The sequence below is a fragment of the Bombina bombina genome, chromosome 4, assembly GCF_027579735.1.
Source record: "Bombina bombina isolate aBomBom1 chromosome 4, aBomBom1.pri, whole genome shotgun sequence".
NCBI lineage: Eukaryota > Metazoa > Chordata > Amphibia > Anura > Bombinatoridae > Bombina > Bombina bombina.
In genome coordinates this window covers 553,766,871-553,781,871 of record NC_069502.1, presented here as the reverse complement: position 1 = coordinate 553,781,871, position 15,001 = coordinate 553,766,871, and the positions used below count along the sequence as shown (strand labels likewise).

Here is a 15,001-nt window from a genome sequence, read left to right as displayed (position 1 = left end):
GATTAGGGGTTAATAATAATATGCAGGGGTCAGCGATAGTGGGGACGGCAGATTAGGGGTTAATAAGTGTAAGGTTAGGGGTGTTTAGACTCGGGGTTCATGTTTGGGTGTTAGGTGCAGACTTAGGAAGTGTTTCCCCATAGGAAACAATGGGGCTGCGTTAGGAGCTGAACGCTGCTTTTTTGCAGGTGTTAGGTTTTTTTTTCAGCTCAAACTGCCCCATTGTTTCCTATGGGGATATCGTGCACAAGCACGTTTTTGAAGCTGGCCGCGTCTGTAAGCAACGCTGGTATTTAGAGTTGCAGTGGCGGTAAATTATGCTCTACGCTCCCTTTTTGGAGCCTAACGCAGCCCTTCAGAGAACTCTAAATACCAGCGTTGTTTAAAAGGTGCGGGGGGAAAAAAAACACGCGTAGCTAACGCACCCCTTCTAACGCAAAACTCTAAATCTAGGTGAATGGGGCTGCGTTAGGAGCTGAACGCTGCTTTTTTGCAGGTGTTAGGTTTTGTTTCAGCTCAAACTGCCCCATTGTTTCCTATGGGGATATTGTGCACAAGCACGTTTTTGAAGCTGGCCGCGTCCGTTAGCAATGCTGGTATTTAGAGTTGCAGTGGCAGTAAATTATGCTCTACGCTCCCTTTTTGGAGCCTAACACAGCCCTTCAGAGAACTCTAAATACCAGCGTTGTTTAAAAGGTGCAGGGGAAAAAACAGGCGTAGCTAACGCACCCCTTCTAACGCAAAACTCTAAATCTAGGTAATCTGATTTGTACTGTCTGTAGTATTTCATTTTTAAAGTGTAAACAGTGCTTTCTGCTAACTTCCTTAGTGAGCTCCCTTTCTAGCAAAGTCCATTACTTTCTAAGGGAGGCATCTTAAAGGGTCATTATACACTAGATTTTTCTTTGCATAAGTGTTTTGTAAATGATCCATTTATACCTCCTATACAGCTTTTTTTTTTTTTTTTTTTTAAAGTATAGTTTTGCTTATTTTTAAATAACATTGCATTGTTTTTTAGATTCCTAACCAATCCCCAATGTTTTAGGAGAATACTAATGTATACCTACTCTAGCTTGCTCCTTGCTGAGACAGACATATGAAACCTGAATATCTTGCAGCAACTAACACCCATTGTGGACCAACACCGGAGTCCAGAAGTGCACTACAGAAGATCCATATACATGGGGATCTAAGGATCAAGGCAAGCCATCCTGCTAGCCTCAAAACGGCAACAAGATCATGTGAGTAATACGTGACTACATAGAAGGAAGAAAATATAACCGTTAAAAGGATACAAGGTATTTCTACGGCTTGTATATTGATACATTGTTTGCACGGAAGAACTATAAACAGCCACACTATACCGGCCAAGGAATAACTAACACAAGAGCACATCACAGATGTGACACACTATAAAGACTGGACAAATATGATTTATTGTCGACAGGAAACAGATTACACTAGAGATATTTATTTAAAGTGAAGTTAATTTTATCAGATTTTAATATTAAGACACTGGTGCCTATTTGTATAATATCACATATTTTATTGTAAAATATTATTTGATTGGAAAATAATTGTGGAATTAAATTTATGATTTTAACCATATGTAAAGTCTGTACTTGTTTGCAATAATATATATATTGCACAATAAGAGTGAATTTAAACTAGCAACTCTTCTGTGTTACCTTTGTAGAAAATAAGCTAATAAACTATTTCTTTGGGAAGAATCGTTTATAAAGGTCATCAAAAGTTCTTAAACTCGCTCGTCTAGACAAATATACAAAAACCCTCTGTTTCTAATTTGTTAAAAAGATTTAAAAATGCAGAGGGAGGGGAGGGGGGTTGTCTGTTTTTTTTTTGCTATAGAACCACTTGCAGTGGGTGTTTCAGCTAACCTTTTTAGCAGTGCTAAACTGGGAGCTTCTAAGTAAGTTTTTAAATGGTTTTATACTGGATTTTTACATCAGTATCTGTGCATATTATTTTTATAGTAGTGTCTATTACATGCAGTTAAATGAAAATTGGTGTATACTGTCCCTTTAAACTTGTAGGAACAGCCCCCTTTATTTTAGAGATTTTCCTGTGTGCAGATAGATAATTTGGCTCTTAGGGTTTGGGTCAATGCTGGGTCAAAGTTATGGGTCAAAGTTATCACATGATTTTTGTACCTAAGAAATAACAAAACAAAACAAATAAACAGTAATTTGTTAATTACACATGTAGGAAAAACAGACTTTCAAAAATGTGTTTTTTTTTAAAAAAAAGTGAGCCTGGTTCCTGCAATATAAGAATCAGAGGTCATTAGACCACTGCTTCTTACACTCTTTACCACCTCTGAGGTGGTGAGTGAAGAGTAATCTGTGATTGAATTTCCCTTCACTCACCTGATTGGTTGCGATTGGTTGCGTGAATGAAGGGGTGAGCATTACACCCTTATCGGAGTGTGAAATGATACATGCAGACCAGTGAACGAACAGATCTGCTGCTTGTATGTAGCGAAGGCAGGTGGACAACTTCTCAAGTTGAGAAGCTCTTCTATGCAGGTTCAACAGCTAAGGAGTCTCTTTATAGCTACACCTCTGGACTTTGAAGAGTAAGACGCTTCAATAAGGTGGGAATAGTTCTTAAATGAAAACCTACCTCTCGGAGGCTACCCAGTGGGTTCCCTGCACAGGTCACTTCAATTTGATGTTTTCTTAAGTTATTGATTAGTAGACTTCTCTTGGTTGGGGAATTAAGACCTTGAGTGTTGTGCAACAAAAATGTTAGTTCGGACATGTCTGCTTAGTAAGAGGGGGCAATGCACAAAGGGGGTGAGAGAGAGAAAAAAAGGGGGAAAACTCTTATTTTAAGATTACACCTTTTGAAAACCACTGAATACCATAAGGATTCGATACTATGTTTATAGCAGTCTACAGCCGCTAAGTACATATGCCCAAATATAAATCTGGGAAGAACCAAGTTCACTTCTTACAAGTTCTTTAATTACCTTACCAATACAATAATGAACTTTTGTAAGATGGGGGGGAGTATAAGAGAGAAAATTTTACAGTATTTCTCCAATGTTATTTTTTCTAGTTGTGAAAAATTATGAGGGGAAATGAGGGGTGTCATCTTGGGAACATCCTATAATGATAATTATTAACTGATGAAACAAAGTGTCTAAATAAAAAAAGAGCTATCCTATGCTAGAAAAAGTCTGTGTTAAGCCTAGTCACATACCTAGCAACAGGTTTTAAACACAGGCCTGATTCTAACAAAGGCGAGAACAAAGGATTGAGCATCTGGTAGGTCTGTCAGACGTTTATGCCAAAGAATCGACAGAGCAGAGATATGACCCTTCAGAGAAGTGACTGACAAGCCCTTCTCCAGGTCCACCTGAAGAAAGGACAGATACGGGGAACCATCACCCGACTCCAAGAGAAGCCCTTAGATTGGCACCAATAAAGGTATTTATGCCACACCTTATGGTAAATCTTGCAAGATACCGCCTTACGAGTCTGCAGCATAGTATCAATAAACCTTTTCTGAAAACCCACCCATGCCTAGACATAACTAGGCATTCAATCTCCAAGCAGTAAGCTTTAGAGAATCTAGGTTTGAATGAAGGAAGGGACCCTGAAGTGGAAGGTCCTTCCTCAGAGGAAATTTCCACGGGGGAAAGGAAGGCATCTTAACAAGGTCTGCAAAGCCCTGCAGGAGTGGTTAGAATCACCGAATCCTGCTCCTGTTTTATACGGGCTATTACCCGAGGAAGAAAGGCAAACGGGGGGGAACAGATAATAGACCGAAGTCCCATGGCACCACCAGGGCATTGACCAGAGCTGCCAGTTGTTCACCCCTGGGATGTGGATGGCAGAAAAGTGACAATTATGAGACTACACACACTGAAGAATGTGAGGTGCCTCCTTCATAGCTAGTGAGCTCCGAGTTCTTCCCTGGTGGTTGATATATGCCACCTAAGTGATGTTGTCCAATTGGAATCTGATATATATCGGACCAAACTTAATTGAGGCCAAGCTATCAGACATTGTAGATGGCTCTCAACACTAGCTATTTATAAGGAGGACAGACTCCTCCTGAGACCAAAGTCCCTGAGCTATTTAAGGAACCCCAAACTGCTCCCCAGTCCAAAAGGCTGGCATCCGTGGTCACAATCTCCCAGGAAGCAAGTGCTCTGGGACAGAAGGTCCTGGGAGATCCACCAAGACTGAGAGACTTGTCTGGGTGTCTAGAACTATCCTCTGAGAGAGGTCCGAGTGGTCTCCGTTCCATTTTCTGAGTATGCATAAATGTAGAGGTCTCAGATGGAAAAGAGCAAAAGGAATGATGTCCATGGAAGTCACCATTAGACCAATGACTTCCCTACCCAGAGCCACTGAAGAACGGACAGAGGACAGAAGAGAAAGACAGGCAGTAAGGAGTTTAGATCCTCTGACCTCTTGTCAAGAAAATCTTGATGGAGACCATAGTTTATGATCGTCCTCAAAAAAACATACCCTGATATATTGCACCAAAGAGCTCTTTTCCAGATTCACCATCCATGTTAGAGAGTGGAGAATCAACAGCAGAGAATCCAAAAGGGATCTTGCTAAATGAAAAGATGGCGCCTGAACCAAGATATCACACAGAGAGATAAGTACCAAGAATACTTGCAGAAACAATTCTAAGAAGAGAAATGCAAGCTACTGAAAAAAGAAGAAGAAATATGACAAGATGCAACAGTCTTAGGCAAAAAACCTTCTCGTAAGAGAAACAACTTTGAATCCTATCTAAACAAAGATAAGAAGAAAAACAATGTGACATATAATTAAGGTGCAAGAAGCTTGTAGCAGGATTAAAACTGCTAACTAACCATTGCTAGGCAGCCAAGCTAACCATCAGTCTCAAAAGAGTCCTAAGATCACTAAGCAGATATGATCTAGGACCACACCAAATGTCACGGACATAAGATCAAATCTCCTCAACCAGAGAAGATTAAATGATCATCTTAGAGGCCCTAGTGGAATGAGCCGTAATTTCCTCAGGAGGCTGTCTCATAAGCCATCCGAATAACACTTCTCAGCCAGAAAGAGTAGAAGAAGTGACCTTCAGGCCCTATGCTTACCAGTGAAAACAACAAAAAGGGAAGGAGATTGATGAACATCTCTAGTTGCCTGTAAATAGAATTTCAGAGCATGCACAAAACTTTATCTCTCTCTGGTATGTCTGTATTACCTTAAAAAAAAAGCTTTCTTTTCTGTGTCTTCCATTTTGATAAGAAAGGTGCCATTTGCAATGTCTGGTTAGGCCTTGTTTGATCCTGCTTTAATTTATGACCTTCAAACTGCTCGTTTTCAGTTTCCTTTAACAACATATCTTGTGATCCTATGCCTCTCTCAGCTGGAGTACCGCAAGGCTCTGTATTGGATCCCTTGCTTTTCTCTCTTTATACATCCTGCCTCCTTTGGATTCCAGTACCACTTATATGCTGATGATACCCAAATCTATCTTTCCTCTCCTGATATCTCTCCCTCTTTACTCAACCAGAATTCTTACTGCCTCTCTGCAATTTTCTCTTGGATGTCTTCACACTACCTCCAACTCAATCTGTCCAAAACTGAGCTGCTTCTTATTCCTCCCTCTTCAAGACATCCGACACCTGACATTTCTCTGATGGTTGGAGTCTCTATTCTCAACACCTCACCCCAGGTCCGCTGCCTTGGGGTCACACTAGACTTAGAACTCACATTCAACCCACATATACAAACGCTTACCAAATCCTTCCATTCATACCTACGCAACATTTCCAGAATTCGTCCCTTCCTTACTCAAAAAGCTACAAAAATACTTATTCATTCCCTCATCCTGTCACGCATTGATTATTGCAATCTAATCTTAAATGGCCTTCCAAAACTCCGCCTCTCCTCCCTCCAATCTATTATGAATGCTTCTGCTAGACTCATCCACCTAAGTCGACGATCTACATCAGCTGCTCCACTCTGCCAGTCTCTACACTGGCTCCCCATACACTCCAGAATACAATTTAAAGTATTAGCCCTAACCTACAAAGCACTCAACAGTCTAACTCCCAACTATATTTCCTCTCTCATTGTGAAATACCCCCCATCCCGTCCTCTTCGATCAACCGCTGACCTACGTCTCTACACTCCTGTTATCTCTACATCCCACTCCCACCTCCAAGACTTCGCACGTGCTGCTCCTGTCCTCTGGAACTCTCTACCCCACTCCATCAGACTGTCTCCAACCTTGTATAGCTTCAGAAGATCCTTGAAAACCCACCTATTCAGAGAGGCTTACCATCTCTCCTCCATCCCGCATCCGAACCAAGCTAATACATGTACATGAGCTGCCTGACTCACTGCTGCAAATACAACCGATGTAACAAGCTACCCCAACCTTATGTCTCTGCACCCTAAACCTATAGACTGTGAGCTCTCTGGAGCAGGGCCCTCTTCCTCCTGTGCTACATTTGTTTTGTCTTGTTATGTTTTGTATTGTATCACAAATCTTTGTCATTGTATACCCCTATCATTGTATCCAGCGCTACGGAATTTGGCGGCGCTATACAAATAAATGATAATAATAATAATAATAATGCACAACATCCAGGTTATGCATCAGACGTACCTTCTGAGAAGAAGGATTAGGACAGAACGAAGGAACAACAATTTACCAATTGATTTTGTGGTCCGACAGTACCTTAGGAAGAAATTCCAACTTAGTATGAAGGACCACCTTATCCACATGAAAAGTAAGGTAAGGGGTATCACACTGCGGAGCCAAAACCTCAGAAACTCTGTTAGCAAAAGAAATAGCAAGGAGAAAGAAAACTTTTCAAGATAACAATTTAATAACAGAGTGAATAGGCTCAAACGTAGCCTGCTGCAAACCCTAAGATCAAGATTAAAGCTCCATGGAAGAGGAACAGGTTTTAAACACAGTCCTGATTCTAACCAAGGCCTGAACAAGGGATTAAACATCTGGTAGGTATTTCAGATGTTTATGCCAAAGAATCGACAGAGCAGAGATCTGACCCTTAAGAGAACTGACTGACAAGCCCTTCTCCAGGCCCTTCTGAAGAAAGGACAGATATGGGGAACCCTCACCCAACTCCAAGAGAAGTCCCTAGATTCACACCAATAAAAGTATTTACGCCAAAAAATTATATCCCTATGAATAACACATAGAAATAAATATATTAATGTCTCAAGACACTAAGAAATTGAGTCTGACACAGAAAACAATAACTGTCACAGATCTTAGAAATATCACCTCCCTATGAGAGAGATTAAAATAAGCCCCATGAACAAAAAAGGATAACATATATGCCACAGACATATTTAAAAATCCCGTCAAAATAAAACATGGAGCCCCTGTATAAAACAGGGTAACATAGAAAACAGCTCTTTTTTTTAATAATGTATATGCTATTATATAAATATATTAGTGTCTTAAGGGCACTTAGATAACTAACGGCTGGATTACAAGTTTTGCGTTATGAACGGGGTGGTGCTCACTTGCAAGTTATTGTCACCGCTCACTTACCTACAGCGCTGGTATTGCAGATTTTCATAAACCCGGCGTTATCAGGCAAAAAGTGAGCATAGAGCAAAACTGAGCTCCATACCGCACTCTAATACCAGCGCTGCGGTGAGCGGTGGTAAGCTGGTTTTCCGTGCTTGTGCACGATTTCCCCATAGACCTCAATGTGGAGAGCCAGCTGAAAAAAGCCTACCACCTTCAATAAAGCAGCTTAAAGCTCCGTAACGCAACCCCATTGATTCTAATGGGGCACTAAATTTATGTTTACACCTAACACCCTAACATGAACCCCGAGTCTAAACACCTCTAATCTTACACTTATTAACCCCAAATCTGCCACCCCGACATTGCCGACACCTACAATATAAAATCTGCCACCCCGACATTGCCGACACCTACAATATACTTATTAAACCCTAATCTGCTGCCCCCAACATCGCTGACACCTACATTATACTTATTAACCCCTAATCTGCAGCCCCCAACATCACCCCACCTACCTACATTTATTAACCCCTAATCTGCTGCCCACAACGTTGCCACCACTATACTAAAGTTATTAACCCCTAACCCTAAGTCTAACCCTAACACCCACTAACTTTAATGATATTAAAATAAATCTAAATAAAACCTACTATTAATAACTAAATAATACATATTTAAAACTAAATACTTACCTCCCCATTGCCCTGAAAAACCGGGGGTTAGTGTTAGGGTTTTTTAAGGGTTTATTGGGTGGGTTTTATTTTTAGATTAGGGGTTTGGGCACTTGAAAAAGAGCTAAACAGCCAATAGAATGCCAGTTCAATCCTATTGGCTGATTGCATCGGAATTGAAGGGATGCCATCGTGGACGACGTCCCTTAATGGTACCGTCATTTAGTAAGAAGACTCCGGATGAAGAGGATGCTCCACGTCAGATGTCTTGAAGATGGACCCGCTCCGCGCCGGATGGATGAAGATAGAAGATGCCGTCTGGATGAAGACTTCTGCCCGTCTGGAGGACCACTTCTGCCCGGTTGGATGAAGATGTCTCTTGGTCTCAGGGGGTTAGTGTTAGGTTTTTTTAAGGGGGGATTGGGTGGGTTTTAGAGTAGGGTTGGTTGTGTGGGTGGTGGGTTTTAATGTTGGGGGGGGCGATCTGTAATTTTTTTACAGGTAAAAGAGCTGATTACTTTGGGGTAATGCCCAGCAAAAGGCCTTTTTAAGGGCTATTTGTAATTTAGTGTAGGGTAGGGCTTTTTTATTTTGTGGGGGCTTTTTTATTTTGTTAGGGGGATTAGATTAGGTGTAATTAGTTTAAAAATCTTGTAATTTTTTATTATTTTCTATACTTTAGTGTTTGTTTGTTTTTGTACTTTAGATAATTTTATTTAATTTAGGGAATTAATTTAATTATAGTGGTAGTGTTAGGTGTAATTGTAACTTAGGTTAGGTTTTATTTTACAGGTACTTTTGTATTTATTTTAGCTAGGTAGTTATTAAATAGTTAATAACTATTTAATAACTATTGTACCTAGTTAAAATAAATAGTAACTTGCCTGTAAAATAAAAATAAACCCTAAGCTAGCTACAATGTAACTATTAGTTATATTGTAGCTAGCTTAGGGTTTATTTTACAGGTAAGTATTTAGTTTTAAATAGGAATAATTTAGTTAATGATAGTAATTTTATTTAGGTTTATTTAAATTATATTTAAGTTAGAGGGTGTTAGGGTTAGACTTAGATTTAGGGGTTAATAACTTTAATATAGTGGCGGCGACATTGGGGGCGGCAGATTAGGGGTTAATAAGTGTAGGTAGGTGGCGGCGACATTGGGGGCGGCAGATTAGGGGATAATAAATATAATGTAGGTGTCAGCGATGTTGGGGGCAGCAGATTAGGGGTTCATAAGTATCATGTAGGTGGTGGCGGTGTCCGGAGCGGCAGATTAGGGGTTAATAATATAATGTAGGTGTTGGGGATGTAGGGGGTGGCAGATTAGGGGTTAATAAGTATAAGATTAGGGGTGTTTAGACTCGGGGTTCATGTTAGGGTGTTAGGTGTAGACATAAATGTATTTTCCTCATAGGAATCAATGGGACTACGTTAGGAGCTTTACGCTGCTTTTTTGCAGGTGGTTTTTTTTCAGCCGGTTCTCCCCCATTGATTCCTATGGGGAAATCGTGCACAAGCACGTTCAGCCAGCTCACCGCTAATGTAAGCAGCGTTGGTATTGAGGTGAGATGTGGAGCAACATTTTGCTCTACTATCACTTTTTTGCGGTTAACGCCGGGTTTGTAAAAACCCGTAATACAAGCATTGTCTGTAAGTGAGCGGTGAGCATAAACTTCTCGTTAGCACCGCATAGCCTCTAACGCAAAACTCGTAATCTAGGTGTTAGAATTTTCAAGATAAAATCCTGAAACATAAAAGTGCAGCTTCCTAAATGATTATTGCAACAAACCATATCAAATAATCATGAGCAAAGAAAACTCAGCCCTCATAATTCCCTTTGTGACATTATATATACTTAAAGGTTGATAGAATATAATGAAGATGAACAAGAGAAAATGATGTTCAAATAGCCCTCAACCCCAATTCCTTGAATTTTTTATAAATTATATACATAAAGAATTTCACCCAAGACAGAATAATTATTAAAAAAATCAACTTAAAATAGAATAAAGGGTAATAATGCGTTAGTCTAATAAGAACCACGACCAGATGGCAGCCAAACATCATTAACAATATAGCATAAATTACTAACAAATAGAAGCTGATTTAAAAACAAAAATCAATTTGGAGGTTAAACACCAAACATCCCTTACACAGCAAGGAATGCCAAAACTGAAAGGCAATAAACTCATGAATATGCCCCTAGCCAAACGTCCCTCCAATAAATACCTTTGAGATTTCTTGAAGGAGCTACCAACGTCTCAGCCCATGGCGGGAAAATGAACTGCCACAGGGTTACATAAAATGATGCTGTAGAAAGTGCGATTGAAATTTCCACTGATTCTGTGAACCTTTCTACACTAACGGAAACAGATCTACAGTCTGGGGCAACCTCCACATGGATTATCCTAGAACTATGTAGTCAGAGGTGCCGCATCTAAGGGAAAAACAGAGTAACAGAGCAGGGACATCTCCTGGCGAAAACGTAATGCATGAAAGGAGAAGCCGGTAGAGATGCCCAATGTGAAAGAGAATAGTACTAACCCTTAATCTTACATGCATCTAGAAAAATTAAATCACCGGATTGACTTAGTCCCTGACAATCTCTCCATAAAGATAGAGCCACTTTTCTAGCTCAAATAAACACAGTGCCCTGTATTTACTGCCCCTAAATAAATCCCAACACTGAAGAGATTTATGAATAACTGCCAGACTCAATTTAAAAAGGGGAATTAACTGCCAAAGTGCTTGGGTCTTCTCACCTAGAAGGAATAAAAGCACTTACCTTTGGAGCTTCAGCTGCAGGGCAGGAACAGCTTCTCACGTATGAAAGACTCAGACGACCTCTGAAAAAGAAAAGCAGGGTAACCAACCCTGGTTTTCTATATAGGGGTAGCATAAATGTTAGAAGGTAAGCAAGGGCTACCTTGCCGTCTTCTTAATGCTAAAAGCCACCATTAATCTTACTAAAGAGAATTACATGGACACAACATAGCCCCAATCCTTGCTTACAGGGAAAAGTACCCATTAAAGGATTAATATCTTCAGACACCATCTTCGCACATCCATCCTGATGTATAAGGCAAAGAATGACTGGGGATTTATGGAAGTGGGGGTGATACTTAACAGCTCTGCTGGGGTGTTCTTTGCCTCCTCCTGGTGGCCAGGGATTAAATTCCCTCTAGTAATTGAATAGAATTGTGGACTTTCCATGCCATTGGAAAGAAAAATGAACAGTCTTTAAACAAAGCAAACAAATAATTATTGAAATAATCTCACAAACAATCTGCTCTATATTGAACTTGTTTAGTGTCAGTGTAGATCCAGAGTCTTATTTCAATGATGCATATCATGAACAGAGTGCCTACTGGAAAACAACATCAGTCTGGCATCCTTTGCCAAAACAAACAACTTCCTTCTTTGAAATTCAAAATATTTTTGTTTTCCACTGAATAAAACTTATCATCATAGCAAGTGTATAAATATATGAGTTCTGTACATGTTGGCCAATAATACTACATGAAACATATCCTTTGAATATGAGCATGTGATGTAAGCAGCTTTAATTAACACCATACCTCACACCTATATTTTGTACCTGACCTTTATTGGGGCATACAGATTCACTGGGATTGGTAAATGTTTTGTCAAATTTGTTAAAAATTGTGTTTATTCAACATTTAATTTTTAAATGTAACAGACTGGATTTTTACCTTTCTCCTGGACATCTCATAACTTTAAGTTTAGTGTGTAAATATTAGTGCTGTTGATCTCTAACACCACTAAAGTGTTATATATATACTAAAGTGCTATATATATACTAAACTTGTGAGGAATATGTGCAAGTATGTACATTTTAGCTGCCCATCACTACAGACTAGTTTGTTGCCAAAGTAACCATGTGCTGGAATAATAATCTACTATGGGTCTATCAGGTGCAGGCAGGAAACTTCTGGTTTATTGGTAAATATTCTATTTAAACAATTCATGCCCCCCCCCAATAATATTAATATTTCTGAAATCTCTTTCATCTATGACACTTAAAGGGACACTGTACCCAAATTTTTTCTTTTGTGATTCAGATTGAGCATAACATTTTAAGCAACTTTCTAATTTACTCCTATTATCAAATTTTCTTCATTCTCTTGGTATCTTTATTTGAAATGCAAGAATGTAAGTTTAGATGCCGGCCCATTTTTGGTGAACAACCTGGATTGTCCTTGCTGATTGGTGGATAAATTCATCCACCAATAAAAAAGTTCTGTCCAGAGTACTGAAACCAAAAAAAATGTTAGATGCCTTCTTTTTCAAATAATGATAGCAAGAACGAAGAAAAATTGATAATAGGAGTAAATTAGAAAGTTGCTTAAAATTGCTTGCTCTTTCTGAATTACAAAAGAAAAAAATTGGGTACAGTGTCCCTTTAATCAGGTACAATCATCAGAATGTTTTGATGTTAAAAAATGTTAATACAATTTTTTTTAAATTATATAAAATTGTTATATGCAAACTGCATACAGCGAATTCATCTTTAATATTAAAGTTAAAAAAAATGTTATGCATTCATTATCCATTCAGAATTTACTTATTTTATTCTTTTGTTTCCATTAGGGTCTGTGAAAACCTTTTTGAAAAATCCCTCAATATGTCTGTTTCTTCTAATTTTTCTTGGCTTTAACTAAATTTTCCTGTTACATCATTTACCAATTTAAGCAATTTGACTAATTCAAGTGGCAATGCATTTATTTTAATATATTTTAATGGCATAGAAAAAAAAATAGCTTGCGTTTAACATTGTTGCCTGGGAATTCTAATGAATTCGAATGGGGCCAATATTAGTACATGACATGATTTCATTGTTAATATTGTTATTTATTGCCTTAGTTATCAATTTTGCATACATTTTAAAGAACAGAAGATGTGCTAAACTAATATATAAAGAATATTGTTTTTTACATTTACTGTATATGTAGTACAAAATTATTATATATTGACACAGGATGCTTTATATAGGTGCTATATAGATAAACATTTTTTTACCTTAGTTTAAAAATCTGTACATTTGTAGTAAAATCACATACATTTTTGAAACTCATATAATATTTGTTGATAAACATCTCTTTGCTTTGCGTTCCCTGCTTAAATTTTCTACTTCTTGGTTAATTTAGTTGAATTGCCTACATCTCTATAGTTTTTAGTTAATTTTTTTTTTACCTTGTTACATTTTAATAGTATATTTTTAGCTACAGTGTTCATATAAAAATACATTTTAATGCAAGAATTTAAAAATATCTCAAACTTAAGACGTGTCCTTCTGTGTGTTTACCATACCAAAGGAAAAAGGGGGCTTTGGCCAATGAGTACAACAATAATTTCAACTTTCAACACAGATTTTCATTACATTACATGGTTTTGCTTTCCATGAAAGGCTAAATAGGTTTCAAATGTAAACTGAAATTTATATTGTTTATATTATGAATAATTATGATTAGTGTTTACATTATTGAAATGCTTAGCCTAATCACGATAAAAATAGCCCCCAATGCATATGTATCCAGTTATTGAAGTAAGGCTTTTTATGACTTAATGTTATTTTTTTTTCTCCAAATATCAATTGAAATAATTTAAATGAATTCTAGCCTTAAAATCTCATTTCTTTTGTCTGTCTTCTTTTTATATGTGGGCAATAGAGGAAGATTCAGATCTGCAGACTTATGAGTTTGCCTCAGTTGAACTGGATTTCGTTTCATTTTGTTACTGTCCAATGACATCCGTGACGCTTCCTTTGAATGACTTAAGCTTTTAACCACAATAGTGTGCTGCCTAGAAACTGAAAAAACTGGTGGTTTTGAGCCATTAATAATAAATGGAGGTGAGATACTTTTTGCAAGGTGTGGTGTTGTGACCCACGAAATTCTTTTAGATAGATTATCTCTCATAAGAGGTTGCCTGAGTCTGGGTAAAGGAGAATGATGTGAAGCTTCTGTTGTCACCAGATTAAGACTTTCTTTGTTCTGTTGACTGTAATAGGAAGGAAGATTATGTTCCACAGAATTCATCAAGTCTCTAATCCGTGTACTTTGAGGTTGAATTGGAGCGCTTTGGTTAAGATGCTTGTTTATACATCTAACAGTTGTTTTGCTCACATGTGAGCTGTCCTCCACTACAAAATGGCACAGTTGAGTTTGCTGGTTTAGAGCTTGATTGGGTTTACCTAGAAACAGTACACTTTCTTTTCCTGTATGGCAGAACTGGCTGTTTTCCTTTCTTTTTATTTCACTCAGGTTCTCTTGCTTTTCCCTGGGATGTTTTGCCACTAATGGATTCAAATTATCTTTTGAAGATTTTGGGGGCTGCAGAAAAATGAATTCTGTATCTGCAAATGTTGAAGCTGCAATAATAAAGGAACATAATGAGAAAGCTTGCCAGATAAATATTACTATTTAGCAGGATCTGATGTTCACTGGTTTGTACACTCTGATGCCTATATATGCCCATATAACAAATATAACTAGCATTACCAGTTTTATCTTGTCGTGTGAGAGGAAGAACAGTAAATATATAAGAAAATGATGATAACCGAAGTTTAAACATAAAATAACATACGTTTACAAAGAAACAAGCATGAATCTCATTTAAAAAATATCAGAATACCGTCTGATTAAACTAAGCAATATTAAAATAATAGAAAAATGAATTGGTTTATTGGTTAACAGTATAATTCACCTTCCGTAACAGTTTCTTGATTTTCCAAAGTAATCGCAATTTCATCCTCTTGAAGAGCATCTTGTAAAACT

The 15,001-nt window shown here is 38.1% G+C and overlaps 1 long non-coding RNA gene across 1 annotated transcript in view; it reads left to right on the top strand.

Annotated features, from left to right (window-relative positions):
• The first annotated feature begins 1,125 nt into the window (after positions 1–1,125).
• The window catches only part of LOC128655479 (uncharacterized), a 129,471-nt gene continuing 115,595 nt past the window's right edge, over positions 1,126–15,001 (top strand). Inside the window, exon 1 of the long non-coding RNA XR_008401818.1 lies at positions 1,126–1,241. This is a non-coding gene — a long non-coding RNA (uncharacterized LOC128655479). The remainder of the gene's footprint in view (positions 1,242–15,001) is intronic.